The sequence below is a fragment of the Stomoxys calcitrans genome, chromosome 1, assembly GCF_963082655.1.
Source record: "Stomoxys calcitrans chromosome 1, idStoCalc2.1, whole genome shotgun sequence".
Lineage (NCBI taxonomy): Eukaryota > Metazoa > Arthropoda > Insecta > Diptera > Muscidae > Stomoxys > Stomoxys calcitrans.
The window spans coordinates 94,622,426-94,642,521 of NC_081552.1; the positions used below are offsets into that span (position 1 = coordinate 94,622,426).

General features: G+C 37.4%; 1 protein-coding gene across 4 annotated transcripts in view; it reads right to left on the bottom strand.

The window, feature by feature from the left end:
- The window catches only part of LOC106095086 (heparan sulfate 2-O-sulfotransferase pipe-like), a 507,727-nt gene that overhangs the window by 411,121 nt on the left and 76,510 nt on the right, over positions 1-20,096 (bottom strand). The gene's annotated exons all lie outside the window — the stretch shown is intronic.

Consider the following 20,096-nt stretch of genomic DNA (forward strand, 5'->3'; position numbering starts at 1 on the left):
GTTATACATAACAGATTTATCCGATGGAGTTCTTCATCGGCAAGGGTTGCCGCCTCAGTGTATAGCACACTGCAACAACAACAACAAATGTTGTACAATTACGGAATTCAAGGAGTCGAACTGAAATAATTTGAATCATATCTTCATGGCGGAAAGCAAGGGACGAAAACTAAAGGTGTTATATCGAACTCGGTAAATAATGGGTATGACGTACCTCAAGGATCTCTTTTTAGAAACATTATTAAATGATATGCCAAACATTTTAAACAAATGTGAATTAATTTTATAAGCGGATGACACCCCTATTTTTTCGGATGCTGGAAATACAAATGAATGTCATGAAAATCTATAGAGCGATATTACTTATGTAAATACTTGGCGAAAAATGAATAAGTTGAAACTAAACGAGCCAAAAACAAAATTAATGCAAATAAATTAAAAAAGTTATATTAATTTTTAAAATAAACGTTGAGATAAGAGAAATAAAATATCACGTCTTCGTAAAACTCAAAGTTCTAATTGACTATATTTGTACAAAAATTTAGAAAGAGATCAAGGTTTTCAAACGCATAAGAAAATATTCACTCAAATTCAACGATTACAGAAACTACAAAATAGAGCAGTGCGAGCGATACTGAAAGTAAATACATAAATACACGTCTTTCAATTGGATACTGGAAACCCTAAAATGGCCACATATAACACAAATGCTTAAAATCAATGCAATCCTATTTATAAACAAGATGAGATTTGGAAATGCATCGCAATATCTCAATGATCAACTTCAATATGTGTTAGATGTACAACCCCATATGCTAAGAAATCTGCACAATTTTAGATGGTAAAGAATGGATACAACAGCAAAAAACGGTCACTATTCTACGATGGACTAGAAGTATATAATCTTCTACCTTATAAGATTAAGATTGAAACCAATTTTGTACTGTTTAATATTCTTTAGTTCGAATACTTAAGAACTCCAATTTGAAATAATAACTATAATTTATAACCATTATTATACATACATGAGTCGGCAACCATAATATATTAATAATACTACTAAATATTAAATAAACAAAATCAAGCACCTAGCTTCATCAAAAAGTTTTTATCGTTAACAATGAAGGTACCGGAAATGAGAATATTGCTGAATTGGAGATTGTATTTTCATCCATTTTTTCTAAAAAGTATTTTGCAAGTTTGTGAGTAAAACTGAAAATTCAAATACAAATGCTTCTCGACCTGTGATGTTACAAAAACAGATTTTAACAGGACTTTCCAGTCATCTGAAAAACTTTTGACAGGTGGCAGTATTGAGTGGAGAGTCTCACTTAGAGGCCGGGCGGCACCGGCACTTGCTTAAATACTGAGTGCGTATGATACTCGACATGACAAGAGGAATTTGTTGGCGCCCTTAAACAACCAATGGCCATCACGTTCCAGCAGCTATAGGTCCGAGCATATTTATCTTTAGGAGTTTGACGAGAATCGCTACCTCCACATACAACAAAAACATATTTCGATTATTTACACAACAGGTTTTTAAAATTAAACCACATAGCGAATACCTGTCATTTAATCAACCTAACATGCAGAGTATCACGCATAGAACCAACTGAATCTGGAGAATTTGCATAAAAATCAATTTAAAATTTAATGATAGTAATAACAGTGACCTTAAGCTTGAAATCATCTACCCACAGACCAACATTTAAATACTGTACACCACATTTAATTTTCATACACATATGTACAGAGCTAATGAAAATGCATGTTTTAAAATCTGTATACGTATTCATTAAAAATTGCTCCTTTTATTTATTGATATAAAATATTAGAAATTTTCTGTCGTTAATTGTATTCTCCAATCGTCATTTTACAATTTTTAACAGCTGATATATAATTGTCCTTCATTGGGACTATATAATAACTTTCTGTTTCTGTGTCTCCTTTTTCGTTCAGATTTAGGTAAGGTTATAGGCGTAATAGGTGTTAAGGACAGAATCTTCCTTAGCCTAGAAGCCTCCTCCACAGAGCTACAGAATTCTACCCAGGATTTGTTCTGAGCCTTTCTTAGCTCGCCCTTATATTTTCTCAGCTCAGTCCCAATCGTGTGGTGCCATTATGGCTTTTGCTCTGTTGAAGATTTTTTTGCCGTCCTTCCTTAGACCAACCAGCTCTAGGGTCCCCCATGGCGGTCGCTGTTTGCCCCTTGGCTTGGCACTAGGGCATGTTGACTCAAGTGAGTCATTCAGGGTCTTCGTGATCCGCTTGACCACTATGCCTATATCCTCCGTAGCATCCCCTTTCTTATCTGGTCTAGAAGGGATAGTGGTGCAGAATTTATCCCAATCCGCCTTTCTTCTGTTTAGCCGAGGGACCACTTCTGCAGAATTTTCTCCAAGGCTGAAACTAATAATCAGAGAAACTGTGGTCATCCAACACTTCCCAGTCGCATATTCTTGCGCTTATATCATCCGATACAAAGGTAATATCTAGTACCTGGTAATAAAGGTCGGTTTATCTCCTATATTACAACTCGCCAGATTGCAACTTATAAAAAAAAAGATAAGCAGCTTACCCCTTTCGTTGGCATTGGAACTTCCCAATATCTGGTGATGTGCATTGGCATCACTTCCTACAATGAAGCTCTTCTTTCCTACAGTAGCGGCTTCAACCAGCGACTTAAGGCTTGAAGGCATCATCTCTGAATCGTGTGCCATATACGGGAAAGCCAGCCAGTAATGAAACGTGTTTATTTCAAGATTTTGGAGTTTCAGTTTTATTATATAATATCCAAACAATATCGACGAAATAAAACCCACAAAAAATTAAATATTCTCCAAAGGCCAGAGGACTGTGGTCAATAAACTTGGTTAACCTGAAGTCTTTCAGGTCGACGCAGTCTGAGTTAAGGTCGAGGGCGACGAACGCTGTAGAACAGCGAAAAGGTCTGTAGACCGACGAAAATCCTATGGGAATATCCGGAGCTGCAATTAGGTGCGGACACAATACCAGACATGAACCAACTTAGGGGCGTGGTATGGAAAACACTTAGAGATTTTGTTAGTATCATTGATTTCCTGTATTAGATTTTCTGTTTTGAGGTTACTTTTTAGTAGCTAGAACGCATAACAAGCTGATTACTAGCTTAAGTGTATGCCCATAGTGGCATGGGACGTCTTAATATCCGCACCCTTTTTCAACCTAACCTAAGGGTGTAGTGAAGCATATCAATCCGTAACCTCCATCAAAGATCACGTTTGGTTGGTTGTATGGCTGACTTCCTCTTATCTAGACATGGACATCGCTAACTTTCTCATGATCCACTAAGAAACAACGGTGATACGTCTCTCATATCAATGAGTGCTGCTCTTTACAAGTTGAAGCTCAATGATAACGGACCTACTTTGAATTGCCGAGTCCGAACGGCTTGCCGGAGAGCGATACCACTCACTAGAGAAGTTTAGATGGTTTACAAGTCTTACCAGAACCAGGAGGGGATAACCACGCCTGAAATTTTGTTTTGATGCTCTCGCTGGGGCTTGAACCCAGACGTGGCACCCAACTCAAAAAACAACATCGCTATGTAGAAAAAGAATTTCGCTGTGTATTAAAGATATCGGTAGAGACACGATTTTATGCAAGAGCATATTTTGAATTTCACAAAAATGATTTTTTACCTTAATGAAGTCTTTTTAAGCTATTTAGGTTTTGCATATCCATATATATAAAAATATAACAAAATGTTAAATTGATATATACAAAAACAAGTAAAAGCGTGCTAAGTTCGGCCGGGCCGAATCTTATATACCCTCCACCATGGATCGCATTTGTCGAGTTCTTTTCCCGTTATCTCTTCTTAGGCTAAAAAAGGATATAAGAAAAGATTTGCTCTGCTATTAGAGCGATATCAAGATATGGTCCGGTTCGGACCACAATTAAATTATATGTTGGAGACCTGTGTAAAATGTCAGCCAATTCGCATAAGAATTGCGCCCATTGGGGACTTAAGAAGTAAAATAAAGAGAACGATTTATGTGGGAGCTGTATCGGGCTATAGACAGATTCAGACCATAATAAACATGTTTGTTGATGGTCATGAGAGAATCCGTCGTACAAAATTTCAGGGATATCGGATAATAATTGCGACCTCTAGGGATCGAGAAGTCAAGATCCCAGATCGGTTTATATGGCAGCTATATCAGGCAATGGACCGATTTGAACCATACTTGGCACAGTTGATGGATGTCATAACGAAATACTTCGTGCAAAAATTCATTCAAATCGGATAAGAATTGTGCCCTCTAGAGGCTCAAGAAGTCAAGACCCAAGATCGGTTTATATGGCAGCTATATCAGGTTATGAACCGATTTGAACCATACGTGGTACAGTTGTTGGGTATCAAAACGAAACACGTCGTACAAAATTCCATTCCAATCGGATAAGAATTGCGCACTCTAGAGGCTCAAGAAGTCAAGACCCAAGATCGGTTTATATGGCAGCTATATCAGGTTATGGACCGATTTAAACCATACTCGGCACAGTTCTTGGATATCATAACAAAACACGTCGTGCAAAAATTAATTTCAATCGGATAAGAATTGCGCACTCTAGAGGCTCAAGAAGTCAAGACCCAAGATCGGTTTATATGACAGCTATATCAGGTTATGGACCGATTTGAACCATACTTGGCACATTTGTTGGATATCATAACAAAACACGTCGTGCAAAATTTCATTCCAATCGGATAAGAATTGCGCACTCTAGAGGCTCAAGAAGTCAAAACCCAAGATCGGTTTATATGGCAGCTATATCAGGTTATGAACCGATTTGAACCATACTTTGCACAGTTGTTGGATATAGCAACGAAACACGTCGTGCAAAATTTCATTCCAATCGGATAAGAATTGCGCACTCTAGAGGCTCAAGAAGTCAAGACCCTAGATCGGTTTATATGGCAGCTATATCAAAACATGGACCGATATGGCCCATTTACAATACCAACCGACCTACACTAATTAGAAGTATTTGTGCAAAATTTCAAGCGGCTAGCTTTACTCCTTCGGAAGTTAGCGTGCTTTCGACAGACAGACGGACGGACGGACAGACGGACGGACATGGCTAGATCGACATAAAATTTCACGACGATCAAGAATATATATACTTTATAGGGTCTCAGACGAATATTTCGAGTAGTTACAATCAGAATGACGAAATTAGTATACCCCCCATCTTATGGTGGAGGGTATAAAAATATGCAAATTGCTTTATCGACCATTAAAAGTATTATAGAACTAGTTCAAATTTTGATCAAATAATCAGTACAGATGCCTGTCACAAGAAAGCAACAACAGGCTATATAAGTTTTTGATGTCGGTAGAGGGCGGACACTCCCTCTACCCAAAAAACCACCCAAAATCAAAAGTGAACCGTTGAGACAATATGGGTCTTAAATGAAAGGTATTTGGGAGTACAATACGAAACTTATAACAAATTTTCTAGACCTATTGGGACAAAATGGGACTCAAATGAAAGGTGTATAGGATTGAAATACGAAACTGATACCAAATTTTGCACCAAATCTTAGAAGGTCTACCCTTCCCAAAAAAAACAAACCAACAAAAAGATGACCAATTGGAAGCATATAGGACTCAAAAAAAGTTTTTTAAAAAAAGGGTCTGGGTATTGTTAAAATTTGGGTCTAATGATCTAGGGGCGGAGCAACTCACAACCTCCTCCCCCAAAATAGGCATATGTACCGATAAAAATGATGACAAAGGGATCGGAAGCCTCAAAGTACGCTGAAGATAGAACTACCACATGATGTACAACGTTGTAGTTAATCATGTGGTCATTTAAGGTGCTATCTTTCTAAAGGGTGATTTTTAGCTATTATCTTTTTGGCAACACTGGTTTAAATAGCTCACGCTCGTTTAGTGTTTTGTTTCAATGTCAACCACCTTCAGTTTAGTCTATAATGATTGATTGATGATTTTGTTTGTTATAAAAATTTCTCAAACGTTAAATTTTTTTGCGTGTAATAGCCGAGTCTGAAAGTCATGCCGCAGGGCGACACCTCTTTGGAAAGACGTATTGGGTTGCCCAAAAAGTAATTGCGGATTTTTTAAAAGAAAGTAAATGCATTTTTAATAAAACTTAGAATGAACTTTAATCAAATATACTTTCTTTACACTTTTTTCTAAAGCAAGCTAAAAGTAACAGCTGATAACTGACAGAAGAAAGAATGCAATTACAGAGTCACAAGCTGTGAAAAAATTTGTCAACGCCGACTATATAAAAATCCGCAATTACTTGGGGCAACCCAATATTTAAATGACTGTCCATGGCATTTATTTCAAGTGGCGTAGTAACTCAGATATGTTGCCTGCATTAGGAGGCGATAATCAACGCTGAATTTTTTTTGAACCCAGGAGTTCAGCGCCATAGGCTGACATGTTAAAAAAAAAAAAAAAAATAATGAATAAGAACTGTTATGCTATTGGAGCTATATGAGGTTGTACTCCGGACTTCGGACCATAAATCAATTGAATGCTAAACATTGTAGAAGTCATTGTATAATATTTCAGTCCATTCGGAGAAGAATTGCGCCTTGTAGGGCTCAAGAAGCAAAATCGGGAGATCGGTTTATATGGGAGCAATATCAAGCTATAGATCGATTCAGACCATACTGGACACGTATATTGAACATCACGGGAAGGCCGTGGTACAAAATTTCTGCCAAATCGGGTGCGAATAGCGCCCTCTAGTGGCTCAAGAAGTCAAGATCCCAGATCGGTATATAGTAGCTATATCAGGTTATTGAACGATTTAAACCACATTAAGCACAGTTTTTGGAAGTCATAACAAAACACCTCAGCCAAATCGAATAAGAATTGTGCCCTCTAGCGGCTCAAGAAATCCGGATCCTACATCGGTTTACATGGCTTCTATACCAGGTTGTATACCGATTTCGACCATACTTCTCACAGTTGTTGGAATTGATACCAAAACACCACGTGCCAAATTTCAGCCAAATCGGACGATACATGCGCCCTCTAGAGTCTTAAGAAGTCAAGACCCAAGATCGGTTTATATGGTAGTTGTAGGAGGTTGTAGACCGATTTCGACCATACTTCGCACAGTTGTTGGAAGTGATACCAAAACACCACGTGCAAAATTTCAGCCAAATCGAATTGGAATTGCTCCCTCTCAAAGCTCAAGAAGTCGAGACCCAAGATCGGTTTATGTGATAGCTATATCAGGTTATGAACCGATTTAAACCATACTTAACACAGTTATTAGAAGTGATACCACGCGCAAAATTTCAGTCAAATCAGACTATAATTGCGTCCTCTAGAGGCTTAAGAAGTCAAGACCCAAGAACGTTTTTTATAGCAGCTATATCAAAACATGGACCGTTTTGGCCCATTTACAATACCAACCGTCCTACACTAAATACAAGTATTTGTGCAAACTTTCATGTGCCTAGTTTTACTCCTTCGAAAGTTAGCGTGCTTTCGACAGACAGACAGGCGGACGGACATATCGCACAAAATTTGCTGCTTTCATGGGCTCAAGAAGTCAAATCGGGAGATGGATTTATATGGAATCTATATCATGCTATGGACCGATTTCGACCGTACTTAGCACAGTAGTTGCAAGTCATAGCGGAACACTACATGCAACATTTCAGCCATATCGGATAAAAATTGCGGCTTCCAGGGGCTCAAGAATCAAATTGGGAGATCGGATGATATGGGAGCTATATCTAAATCTGAACCGATTTGGCCCATTTGCAATCCCCAACGACCTACATCGATATTAAGCATTTGTGAAAAATTTCAAGCGGCTATCTTACGCTTTCGACCTCTATCGTGGTTTCGGCAGACGGACGGACGAACCAACATGGCTAGATCGATTCAGAACGACGAGACGATCAAGAGTATATATACTTTATGGGGTCTTTGGCAAAAATTTCGAAATGTTACAAACGGAACGGAATGACGGAATCTACACATAGAGGAGTTTACATTTTACACATTTTTTGCATAAATGTTGCACCTTTAATATTCCCTAAAAACTGAACTAAATACGAAATGAATTCAAGCGGATCAAAAATGCATTTTGCTTAAAAATACTGACTCATGTTTAGATAACATCTTTTGAACTTTACGCTCTCTCACTTAATTTATTTATGTCCATCTCAAAAGATTTTTCTATGTTTCAATTTCCTATTGTAGAAAATTTGCATAATTTTGTATTAAACTATATTACCAATTGAAAAGTGATTAGGAGTATTAGTTGGCCATCAATTTTTCACGCAATTTGCCAATGAAGGGAACAAGGAGAAAATACGCCAACTTGTTTGATTTGAATATAATATATTTATTTCTTTCCTTTGAGACTGTGTTAACTAAAATGCTGCTAATTGGCCACTAAAGGCAAGACTTATTTTTTTTCTAATAGCAAGGCAAATTTGGTCATCATCATTTGAAAGAAAAAAACATTACTATCTTCGAGTTTATTTGCGTGGTCTGAAACCAAACTAGTCAATCTAAAAGCATTTCACTTTTCACAAGTCGTTTTTTTTTTTTTTTTTTTTTTTGATTTGGTTGATGTGCAAATAGGAGATAAAATTAATTTGAAATGAAACCAAAAATACAATCTAGTTGTACTAACAACAACAAAAATCTCCAACTTAAAAAGTTAAATAAATCAGGCTACTCCCGCTGCCATCCAAGCACAACCATCGACTGTGGTCAAGAAACTTGAATGGTTGATGGCAAAGAGGCGGCGGCTGTGGTGGCAGTGTTAATCATTTTCCATTTTTGGCGGATGAGTTTTCAATAGCAAGACTCTAACAAGTGTCGAGCCACCAAATCCAAACGTAAATAAATATTTATTTACCCGCCATAAATGCACTAAAGTGAAAGTCTTTCACAGCTTCTTGGCTGGCGTTTTAAGTCTTGGCTGCTTTTTTAGCTTATCTCCAAAACAAATTCAATAGTTTGTTTGTATTTTGTTTGATGCATACTTACACAAAAGTATATATATATATTTATATATATATATATATATATATATATATATATATATATATATATATATATATATATATATATATATATATATATATATATATATATATATATATATATATATATATATATATATATATATATATATATATATATATATATATATATATATATATGTATAAGTTAACAGTTACTACATTTCTGTTTTTATTAATTTGAGTGCTTTTACAGAACTCAATCAAAAATCTTAAACTTAGGTTGAAGTTGGTTGGTGCTGCTGTTGGCGCTGCTGCTGTTGGTTGGTGCTGTTGCTGGTGCTGCTATTGGTTTCTTGCTGATTGACGATTTTGTTATTGTTGTCGTCATGAGGTGTCAGGTTACCCGCTTTGCTGTGTTTGCTGTTGACTGACAGCGGTCAATGAATTAATCAATAGAATCAGCAATTTTTTGGTATCGAAATCCAATATAAAGAATTTTTTGTTTGGCTGACATCCCAGCAAACATCTTTGATGTTAACACCTCCCCTCTTAGTTACGAGCGTCCTCGATCGTAATACCGTTAGAAGTAAGGTATCTGAGATAATCTTGGTACGTCTCTTGGAAAGTTTGTTGAATTCGATGTCGGAACTGATAGTTGATTGGGAGGTGCTAGATTAACGGTTTCAATCAATGGGCGCTGCTTTCTTCTTATCAAGAACAATACCAGAATGAGAGCTGCAGCTATTGTGAGTAAATGCACGGCCGCACTCCATTTGTTTTTAATGTTCAACAGTTCTATCGCTTTTGTATTGTTTAGATGGATCCTTTTTACAAATTCCAAAGTGGTTACTTCTTCTATTTTTGATCCAGGAGATCTAGGTTGTAGGATTGCAGGTAATGGTTCGGCATACGTTGTTTGGAAATAGTTGTATGTCTCGTTGTCAATTGTTATGGAAGCGTTTTGAAACTTGATTATGAAGGTTCCCGTAAGATTGTACTGCTCGTCGTTGATGAGAATGGTACCATCGAATTGATTTAGTAGAATCATCCCAGGCAAGACTTCCTCTACTGTAGGGGTGGTGCTATGTCTCAATAAAGTACAGTTTGCTTCTACGCTTTTTAAAAGATTTAACAAACAATTTTCTTTTTCTATTCTTTTGACATTATTTAAATTACAAACAGTCAGATTATTGAAAGATTTACATGGTTTAAGGATCCCATAGGATTCATTTTTACAAACTAGTATTTCATTATAATCAATTTTATTAATAAGATCCCCACTCTTAGTGGGTTTAATCAAGAGTTTACTGCAGGAATCTAAATTCGTAGTCGGTACATTGACAATATAAATAAGTGATTTTTCATTTGATGCAATTTTTACTTCAGAGAATTCGAATATTTCTTCTATGTTTACAAAGGGAATTGAATCTTTCTCGAAAAGCTCTTTTGCAATATTCACTTCAGTGTTCGACAATACAAATGAATTTATTATGCCGGACTTTGCCCAGTGAATGGCATAATTTACATTAACAATTTCTTCCTTTAAAAGGTCAATTTTCATTTTGAGCATGGTTATAAAATTTTCATTGGTTTTTACAATTTTTATAATTTTGTTGGTATTTTCTGTGAGTTCATCTATTTTTTTCAGAGACAGATTATTTATTACAACCTGCCTATTATTGCTTGACAAAACATTGTTAATTTTTTGCTCTATTATCTCGAAATCGTCGTGATCTGGATTTCCGGCGATCCATTTCCAACTTTTCTTAATTCTATTGATTTTTCTATTTCCTGAAGTTACAATTTTTAAATTCTTTAATTATTCACCAAAATTTTTTTCTCTACCAGAGTTTTCACATTTTTTTCACTTTCGTACTTAAATTCTTCTTAATTATTAAATCTAACTTTTTCCAACTTTTCTTAATTCTATTGATTTTTCTATTTCCTGAAGTTACAATTTTTAAATTCTTTAATTATTCACCAAAATTTTTTTTCTCTACCAGAGTTTTCACATTTTTTTCACTTTTGTACTTAAATTCTTCTTAATTATTAAATCTACGATTCACAAATTTTTTTTTTTTTTTTTTGTTCACTGCCTACTTACAAATGTATCCCTATAAAGATTTTCCATACGTCCATGGAGGCGATTTCGTTGTCCTTTCGTTAAATCTACTTGGAGAATCGTCCGCTTACTTGTTGACGTGTGTTGAGCCGGTAGTTGTAGCTACAGCCTCTGTGGTCTTCTAGGGTGTTTTTTTGGTCCTTGGTCACAGCCTCCGGGTGCGTTGATGGATTGTTGGGCGCCAGTTAACAGTTACTACATTTCTGTTTTTATTAATTTGAGTGCTTTTACAGAACTCAATCAAAAATCTTAAACTTAGGTTGAAGTTGGTTGGTGCTGCTGTTGGCGCTGCTGCTGTTGGTTGGTGCTGTTGCTGGTGCTGCTATTGGTTTCTTGCTGATTGACGATTTTGTTATTGTTGTCGTCATGAGGTGTCAGGTTACCCGCTTTGCTGTGTTTGCTGTTGACTGACAGCGGTCAATGAATTAATCAATAGAATCAGCAATTTTTTGGTATCGAAATCCAATATAAAGAATTTTTTGTTTGGCTGACATCCCAGCAAACATCTTTGATGTTAACATATATTTGTTTTCGCTTTGCCAAGTTTGGAATTAATAAAAAAAAAATCATTGTTCCATTTGCTTGGCTTGTAAATAATTTTTCATAGCTGCCAATTTTAGTTTAGTGTGGTTCATTTTGAGATGCCCGTTTGGTTTTATGTTTACAGCGTTGGTTAGATAGATAATCTATTATAATTGTTCTGTTTTTGGTAATCTACATGGAGCGTTAAATGTATGGTTTGGAAATATTTAAAAAAGGTTTATTTATTGCTTTTTAACCTATTGCAGAGGATTGCATTGCATGATGAGGTGAGGTAATTGGTTTAATTTTTAAAGAAAAGGGAGATGGTAATAATACCATCTTCATATCTCAAATAACAATAGCGTTAATTTTTATACCCTCCACCATAGGATGGGGATATACTAATTTCGCCATTCTGTTTGTAACTCCTCGACATACTCGTCTCAGACCCCATAAAGAATATATATTCTTGATAGTCATGACATTTTATGTCGATCTAGCCCTGTCCGTCCGTCTGTCTGTCGAAAGCACGCTAACTATCGATGGAGTATACTTCCTATAGGTGTGGGATGGTTTGGATTGTATATGGACCATAGCGGTCCATGTTTTGATATAGCTCCCATATAAACCGATCTTTGGATCTTGACTTCTTGAGCCACTACAGGGCGCAATTTTATTCGATTTGGCTGAAATTTTACATGAGGTGTTTTTCTATGATTTCCAACAACTGTTCTAAGTATTGTTGAAATCAGTTCATAACCTGATATAGCTGTCATATAAACCGATCTGGGGTCTTGACTTCTTGAGCCACTAGTTATGATTTCTAACAACTGTGCCAAGTACGGGTGAAATCGATGCATAAACTGATATTGCTGTCATATAAGCCGATCTGGGGTCTTGACTCCTTGAGCCTTTAGAGGACGCAAATCCCATCCGACTTAGCTAAAATTTTGCACGACGTGTTTCGTTATGACTTTCAACAACTGTGCAAAGTATGGTTCAAATCGGTTCATAACTTGATATAGGTGCCATATAAACTGATCTGGGATCTGCCTCTATAGGGCGCAATTATTATCTGATTTGGGTGAAATTTTGTACAACGGCTTATCCCATCACCTTCAACATACGTGTCAAATATGGTCCGAATCGGTATAAAACCTAATACAGCTCCCCTATAAAACGATCTCTCTATTTTATGTTTTGAGCACACTTAAGGGCGAAATCCTTATTCGATTTAGCTGAAATTTTACACATTGACTTCTACTGTGGTCTCCCACATTCATTCCATTATGGTCCGAATCGGACCATAACTTGATATACCTCCAATAGCATAGCAATTATTTTCTTTTATCCTTTCCTTTCCTTTGTTTGCCTAAAAAGAGGCACCGGGAGAAGAACTCGACAAATGCGATCCATGGTGGAGGTTATATATCCTCCGGGCCGGCCGAACTTAGCACGCTTTCACTTGTTATACCCTCCACCATAGGATGGCGGGTATACTTATTTCGTCATTCTGTTTGTAACTACTCGAAATATTCGTCTGAGACCCCATAAAGAATATATATATTTTTGATTGTTGCGACATTTTATGTCGATCTAGTCATGTCCGTCCGCCTGTCCGTCCGTGTGTCCGTCTGTCCGTCCGTCCGTCCGTCCGTCCGTCCGTCTGTCTGTCGAAAGCACGCTAACTTCCGAAGGAGTAAAGCTAGCCGCTTGAAATTTTGCAAAAATACTTCTTATTAGTGTAGGTCGGTTGGTATTGTAAATGGGCCATATCTGTCCATGTTTTGATATAGCTGCCATATAAACCGATCTTGGGTCTTGACTTCTTGAGCCTCTAGAGGGCGCAATTCTTATCTGATTGGAACGGAATTTCGCACCACGTATTTTGTTATGATATCCAACAACTGTGCCAGGTATGGTTCAAATCGGTTCATAACCTGATATAGCTGCTATATAAACCGATCTTGGGTCTTGACTTCTTGAGTCTCTATAGGGCGCAATTCTTATCCGATTTGAATGAATTTTTGCACGACGTGTTTTGTTTTGACTCCAACAACTGTGCCCAATAAGGTATTAATCGGTTCATAACCTAATATAGCTGCCATATAAACCGATCTGGGGTTTTGACTTCTTGAGCCTCTAGAGGTCGCAATTATTATCCGATTTGCCTGAGATTTTGTACGGTCTATAGCCCGATACAGCTCCCATATAAATCGATCTCTCTATTTTACTTCTTAAGCCCCTATAGGGCGCAATTCTTATTCGAATTGGCTGACATTTTACACTGGTCTCCAACATATAATTTAATTGTGGTCCAAACCGGACCATATCTTGATATCGTTCTAACACCAGAGCAAATCTTTTCTTATATCCTTTTTTTGCCTAAGAAGAGATGCCGGGGAAAGAACGCGACAAATACGATCCATGGTGGAGGGTATATAAGATTCGGCCCGGCCGAACTTGGCTCGCTTTTACTTGTTTTTTAATAACACATGGATTAAAACGTCTCTAGGATAATATATACATGGCGCTAAAAGCTCCAAGTCTATAATAATTTTGGGAAGTATTACCTGACACAAATATGCCTGCAAAATTATATTATAATCTGATCATTAGTTCACAAGTTTAAGTGGATATTTTTCCAGCAAACAAATCCGTTTCTTAGGGAAGTTCTATTTTTATAGTAAACTTGTAACCTTTTCCTCCACATTGGAACTATAGTCGTGAATTTGTATCTTTTTGATGTAAATGTCATTATGTTTACGGTAAAACTTTTATGTACTTCTTCGGTGCTAAAAGATTGCTCTATTACGCAAAAATTCAAAACTCTTTTATCTCAAAAATGTTTTGTCTACAACAAAAGATGCTTTTTTACTCGAAAATATGATGGGAGAGAGAGTGCTGAAGCGTACGCTCAAACGTCTCATATTTGGCTTGCAGTCTGTATAGGTGCAACTATTGTGGTGTAGGGAGTTATTACTTAGAAATTTTTTTTATATAGACGTATTTAAAGGAATTCGGATCGACTCAGAACCACATTCTGATTAGTTTTAGCTATGTCCATGTTAATTTTTGTATGCAATAAAGATGGCAATATTTAAAAATTTTTCACAGGCCTTTTTTTGACCTAGTGACGAAACTGTAAAAATCAGTTCAGATTGGAATATAGCATCAATTAGATTAAAGTTTTGAGCAATGTGGTAGTTTTTTAAATGATCTTCAGGAAATTTGGGATATAGCATGCTCTTATAACTGTTGACCAATTTTTCTCGTTATTTGAACACTTGACCAAAGAAAACGTTGTATTCGTCACAAATTTTTGCATGGATGTATCATAAAATACCCTGCACTTTCGCCGTAAACAAATATTTCGTTTATGGCTAATGAATTACCATCGAGACAAACGGTTAAATAGTGGTTCGCTGACTTGAAACGTGTCTGCACGGGAAAAGACGATGCACCACGCTTTGGTCGCCCAAAAGCGGTAGTTACATCAGGAACCATAGAAAAGTGCCCCAATTGTTTCTAAAAAACCGAAAAGTGAAGTTGAATAAGATATCTGACACACTAAAGATATCAAGGGAACGTAGGTGGTTTGTTATATATCGAGTCCTTTCCATGAAAATGATAAACGACAAAACCGAAATTGTACAGGAGGCGGTTTTTACATATTCACTATTGACCATTCAACCGAGCAGATAAAGAAACTGGGAATAAGTTAGGTTAGGTTAGGTCAAAAAGAGGGTGCGGATATTAATCTGCCCCGTGCCACTATGGACACCTAAGACAATAATCGGCTTGTTGTGCTCTCTAAATACTAAAATGTAACCTCGAAAAAGAAAATCTAAGTCAGAAACTCAGTGCTATTTACAAAATTCCTAATTGTTTTAAATATCACGCACCTAAGTTGATTCATGCCTGGTTTTGTGTCCGCACCTAAGTACCGATGTCTGCCAGCTGCTAAAGCCGGGCAATGACATAGGAAATGCTCGAAAGCCAAGTTTATTGATGGCGGTTCTCTGACCTTCACTGCCAAATCATATGCCCTTTCATTCCCCTTTACTCCGCTGTGGTGCTCCACCCAAACGATGCGAATCGTGCCCTTCTCAGAGATGACTTTAATCGCCTTTTTGCACTCCAAGACTGTTCCTTACCGTACCGTCATGGTTCTTATTGCGCCGATGGCCAGTTTACTGTCCGTTATGATTTTCACTGTCGACGTCCACGTGTCCTCTCAATGAAGACCCTTCTTTGTAACATGCTCTTCCAGATGGCAATTCTAGGGTTCCGTCAATCCAAGACTGTGCCGCTGGCAGCAGTACATCGCATTCGCCCACAAGCGTCGTCTCAGATATCCGATCGGATACCTGGGACGACATGGAGAAAGTTGGGGACTTAAACCTTGAGATAGTCAGCAACTTTGTCTAAAATTTCAGACAATTCGTATAAGAATTGCGCCCATTGGGGCACACGAAGTAAAATAGAGAGAACGATTTATATGGGATCTGTATCGGGCTATAGACCGATTCAGACCATAATAAATACGTTTGTTGATGGTCATGAGAGAATCCGAGTGGAGAGAGTACAAAATTTCAGGCATATCGGATAATAATTGCGACCTCTAGGGGTCAAGAAGTCAAGATCCCAGATCGGTTTATATGGCAGCTATATCAGGTTATGGACCGATTTCAACCATACTTAGTACATTTGTTGGATATCATAACCAAATACTTCGTGCAAAAATTCATTCAAATTGGATAAGAACTGTGCCCTCTAGAGGCTCAAGAAGTCAAGACCCAAGATCGGTTTATATGGCAGCTATATCAGGTTATGAACCGATTTAAACCATACTTGGCACACTTGTTGGGTATCATAACAAAACTCGTCGTGCGAAATTTCATTCTGATCGGGTAAGAATTGTGCACTCTAGAGGCTCAAGAAGTCAAGACCCAAGATCGGTTTATATGGCAGCTATATCAGGTTATGGACCGATTTTAACCATACTTGGCACAGTTGTTGGATATCATAACAAAACACGTCGTGCAAAATTTCATTCTGATCGGGTAAGAATTGCGCACGCTAGAGGCTCAAGAAGTCAAGACCCAAGATCGGTTTATATGGCAGCTATGGACCGATTTGAACTATACTTGGCACAGTTGTTGGACATCATAACAAAACACGTCGTGCAAAATTTCATTCCAATCGGATAAGAATTGCGCACTCTAGAGGCTCAAGAAGTCAAGACCCAAGATCGGTTTATATGGCAGCTATATCAAAACATGGACCGATATGGCCCATTTACAATACCAACCGACCTACACTAATTAGAAGTATTTGTGCAAAATTTCAAGCGGCTAGCTTTACTCCTTCGGAAGTTAGCGTGCTTTCGACAGACAGACGGACGGACGGACGGACGGACGGACGGACGGACGGACAGACGGACGGACATGGCTAGATCGACATAAAATGTCGCGACGATCAAGAATATATATACTTTATGGGGTCTCAGACGAATATTTCGAGTAGTTACAAACAGAATGACGAAATTAGTATACCCCCCATCTTATGGTGGAGGGTATAACAAAGGATAAAATTGGCTAACAAATGCTACTTTGGATTGACCAAGCAGTTCAAAAGCTCGACAGATGGAAATGCATCATACAAGACACTGACTAACGCGTGCCGTTGTATGGCTCGGAAGTGTGGGTGCTTGCTATAGCAGATGAGACAGTGTTTGACAAAGAGATCCTTCGTAAAATTTACGGACCAGTCTGCGTGCATGGAAAATATAGCCGAAGTATGAACCACAAGCTGTATGACGACGATAGCATAGTTAATCGCATCAAAATACAACGATTACGTTGACCAGGTCATATTGTAGGATTGAATGAAGAAGCCCTAACTATGAAGTATTTTTAAAAAGACCATAATCGGATACGCAAAAGTGGAGAACCAAAACTCCAATGGAGAGACCAAGTGGAGACCAACTCGAAACTGTCAACTTTTGGCCTAGCATAACTTGCTTTGCCGGGCCAGGGCATCACTCATGCGTCCTGGCACGCCTTTAGCGTTTATGCAAATCGCCTTCTTCTAAATTATTGCTGTAAATAATCAATCAGGCTCTGGTAGCTTAAATGGCGTTGCCTCTCTGACACTTATTAATCTGTTCGCCTGTCGTGGCCTGTGGAAAATGGGTGTTCAGCCGTTGTCTCGCCTAGGGTTATCAATAAAATGTCCTTATTCAAAAGCTGGCTTTCGAAATATTCGAGACATGAGCTTTTCAAAAAAACCGGTTTGAGCATTTGAGATAAATATTTCTTTTGAAAGAACCCCCTCTAAAAATGTTTTATATAATCACTTAGATGAAGTCAAAAGTCGATCTGCTATCCTTTACATAGTTTCTGAGACCACATTGGTTTAGCTTGAACAGGGAAAATTTTGATGATACATTTTCTTAAAACAAACATGGCACCAAAATTTTGAAAAAAACATGACAAATAATTTTTTTAAAGAGAAAATATGGATGGAATTTTCCGTTAAGAAAAGATTTCGATAAGTTTTCTTCAAAGACATTTTTCCAAGGACATATTTTCAGATGACCAGTTTTAGATGTTAGAAATTAAACAATATTAAGAAACCGGTTATTTTTGGCAAGAAACCGATTTAATAAAAACTCGAAAAATGACAATTTTTAGGAAACCTAAACAAAAACCCAAAAATCGAGCTGATAACCTTTGTCTCGCCTATTTTACTCACATCGACCGCCAATGTCTCGGTTTGGATAAAGAATATCAAGTTAAAATTTGCTTGCAACATCATTTATACTGAATATCCGTTTACTTAACAGCTTGCATCTTCTAAGTCTATCGTGGTATTCCTCCCATTATACCGCCGATTTGTTACCTGATACTTTTTTTAACCTGTGGAACTTTCTTGGGTATGAATATTGATATTTGATAGTTCGGAAAAAATCAATTCAGTATATACAGACTTTTATGCTCCATCCTAATGTATCCCATATAATTAAACATGAAATGTTTTATTTGATGTATCAGTGTGTCTGCAAAATTTTCTTTAAATTCAGACTTAAACATGACAACATGCTTTCTTTGAGAGCCACAATTTAGCTCTGATCATAAGAAAATCAAGCAAGACCTCTTCAATTAGACCTCTTAATATGTTTAACAAATTTAAACGATTCCATTTGCTTAAAATTAGTACGCATATTTGATGGTGCAGGGTATTAAGTTAACATTTGAATCCACTCGAATTTTCTCTCCCCTCAATAGCAAAAACGGCCAAAACAGCAAATGGGCCTAATGAAGATTTCGGTGGTTATCATGCCCAATTTACTTTTTATACCCTCCAGCATAAGATGGGGGGTATACTAATTTCGTCATTCTGTTTGTAACTACTCGAAATATTCGTCTGAGACCCCATAAAGTATATATATTCTTGATCGTCGTGAAATTTTATGTCGATCTAGCCATGTCCGTCCGTCCGTCTGTCTGTCGAAAGCACGCTAACTTTCGAAGGAGTTAAGCTAGCCGCTTGAAATTTTGCACAAATACTTCTTATTAGTGTAAGTCGGTTGGTATTGTAAATGGGCCATATCGGTCCATGTTTTGATATAGCTGCCATATAAACCGATCTTGGGTCTTGACTTCTTGAGCCTCTAGAGTGCGCAATTCTTATTCGATTGGAATGAAATTTTGCACGACGTGTTTTGCTATGATATCTAACAACTGTGCCAAGTATGGTTCAAATCGGTCTATAACCTGATATAGCTGCCATATAAACCGATCTTGGGTCTTGACTTCTTGAGCCTCTAGCGTGCGCAATTCTTATCCGATCTGAATGAAATTTTGCACGACGTGCTTTCTTATGATATTCAACAACTGTGCCTAGTATGGTTCAAATCGGTTCATAACCTGATATAGCTGCCATATAAACCGATCTGGGGTCTTGACTTCTTGAGCCTCTAGAGTGCGCAATTCTTATCCGATTGAAATGAAATTTTGCACGACGTGTTTTGTTATTATATCCAACAACTGTGCCAAATAAGGTTCAAATCGGTCCATAACCTGATATAGCTGCCATATAAACCGATCTTGGACCTTGACTTCTTGAGCCTCTAGAGTACGCAATTCTTATCCGATTGGAATGGAATTTCGCACGACGTGTTTTGTTATTATACCCAACAACTGTGCCAAGTATGGTTTAAATCGGTTCATAACCTGATATAGCTGCCATATAAACCGATCTTGGGTCTTGACTTCTTGAGCCTCTAGAGGGCACAATTCTTATCCGATTTGAATGAATTTTTGCACGAAGTATTTCGTTATGATATCCAACAACTGTGCCAACTATGGTTGAAATCGGTTCATAACCTGATATAGCTGTCATATAAAGAAATCTGGGGATTTGACT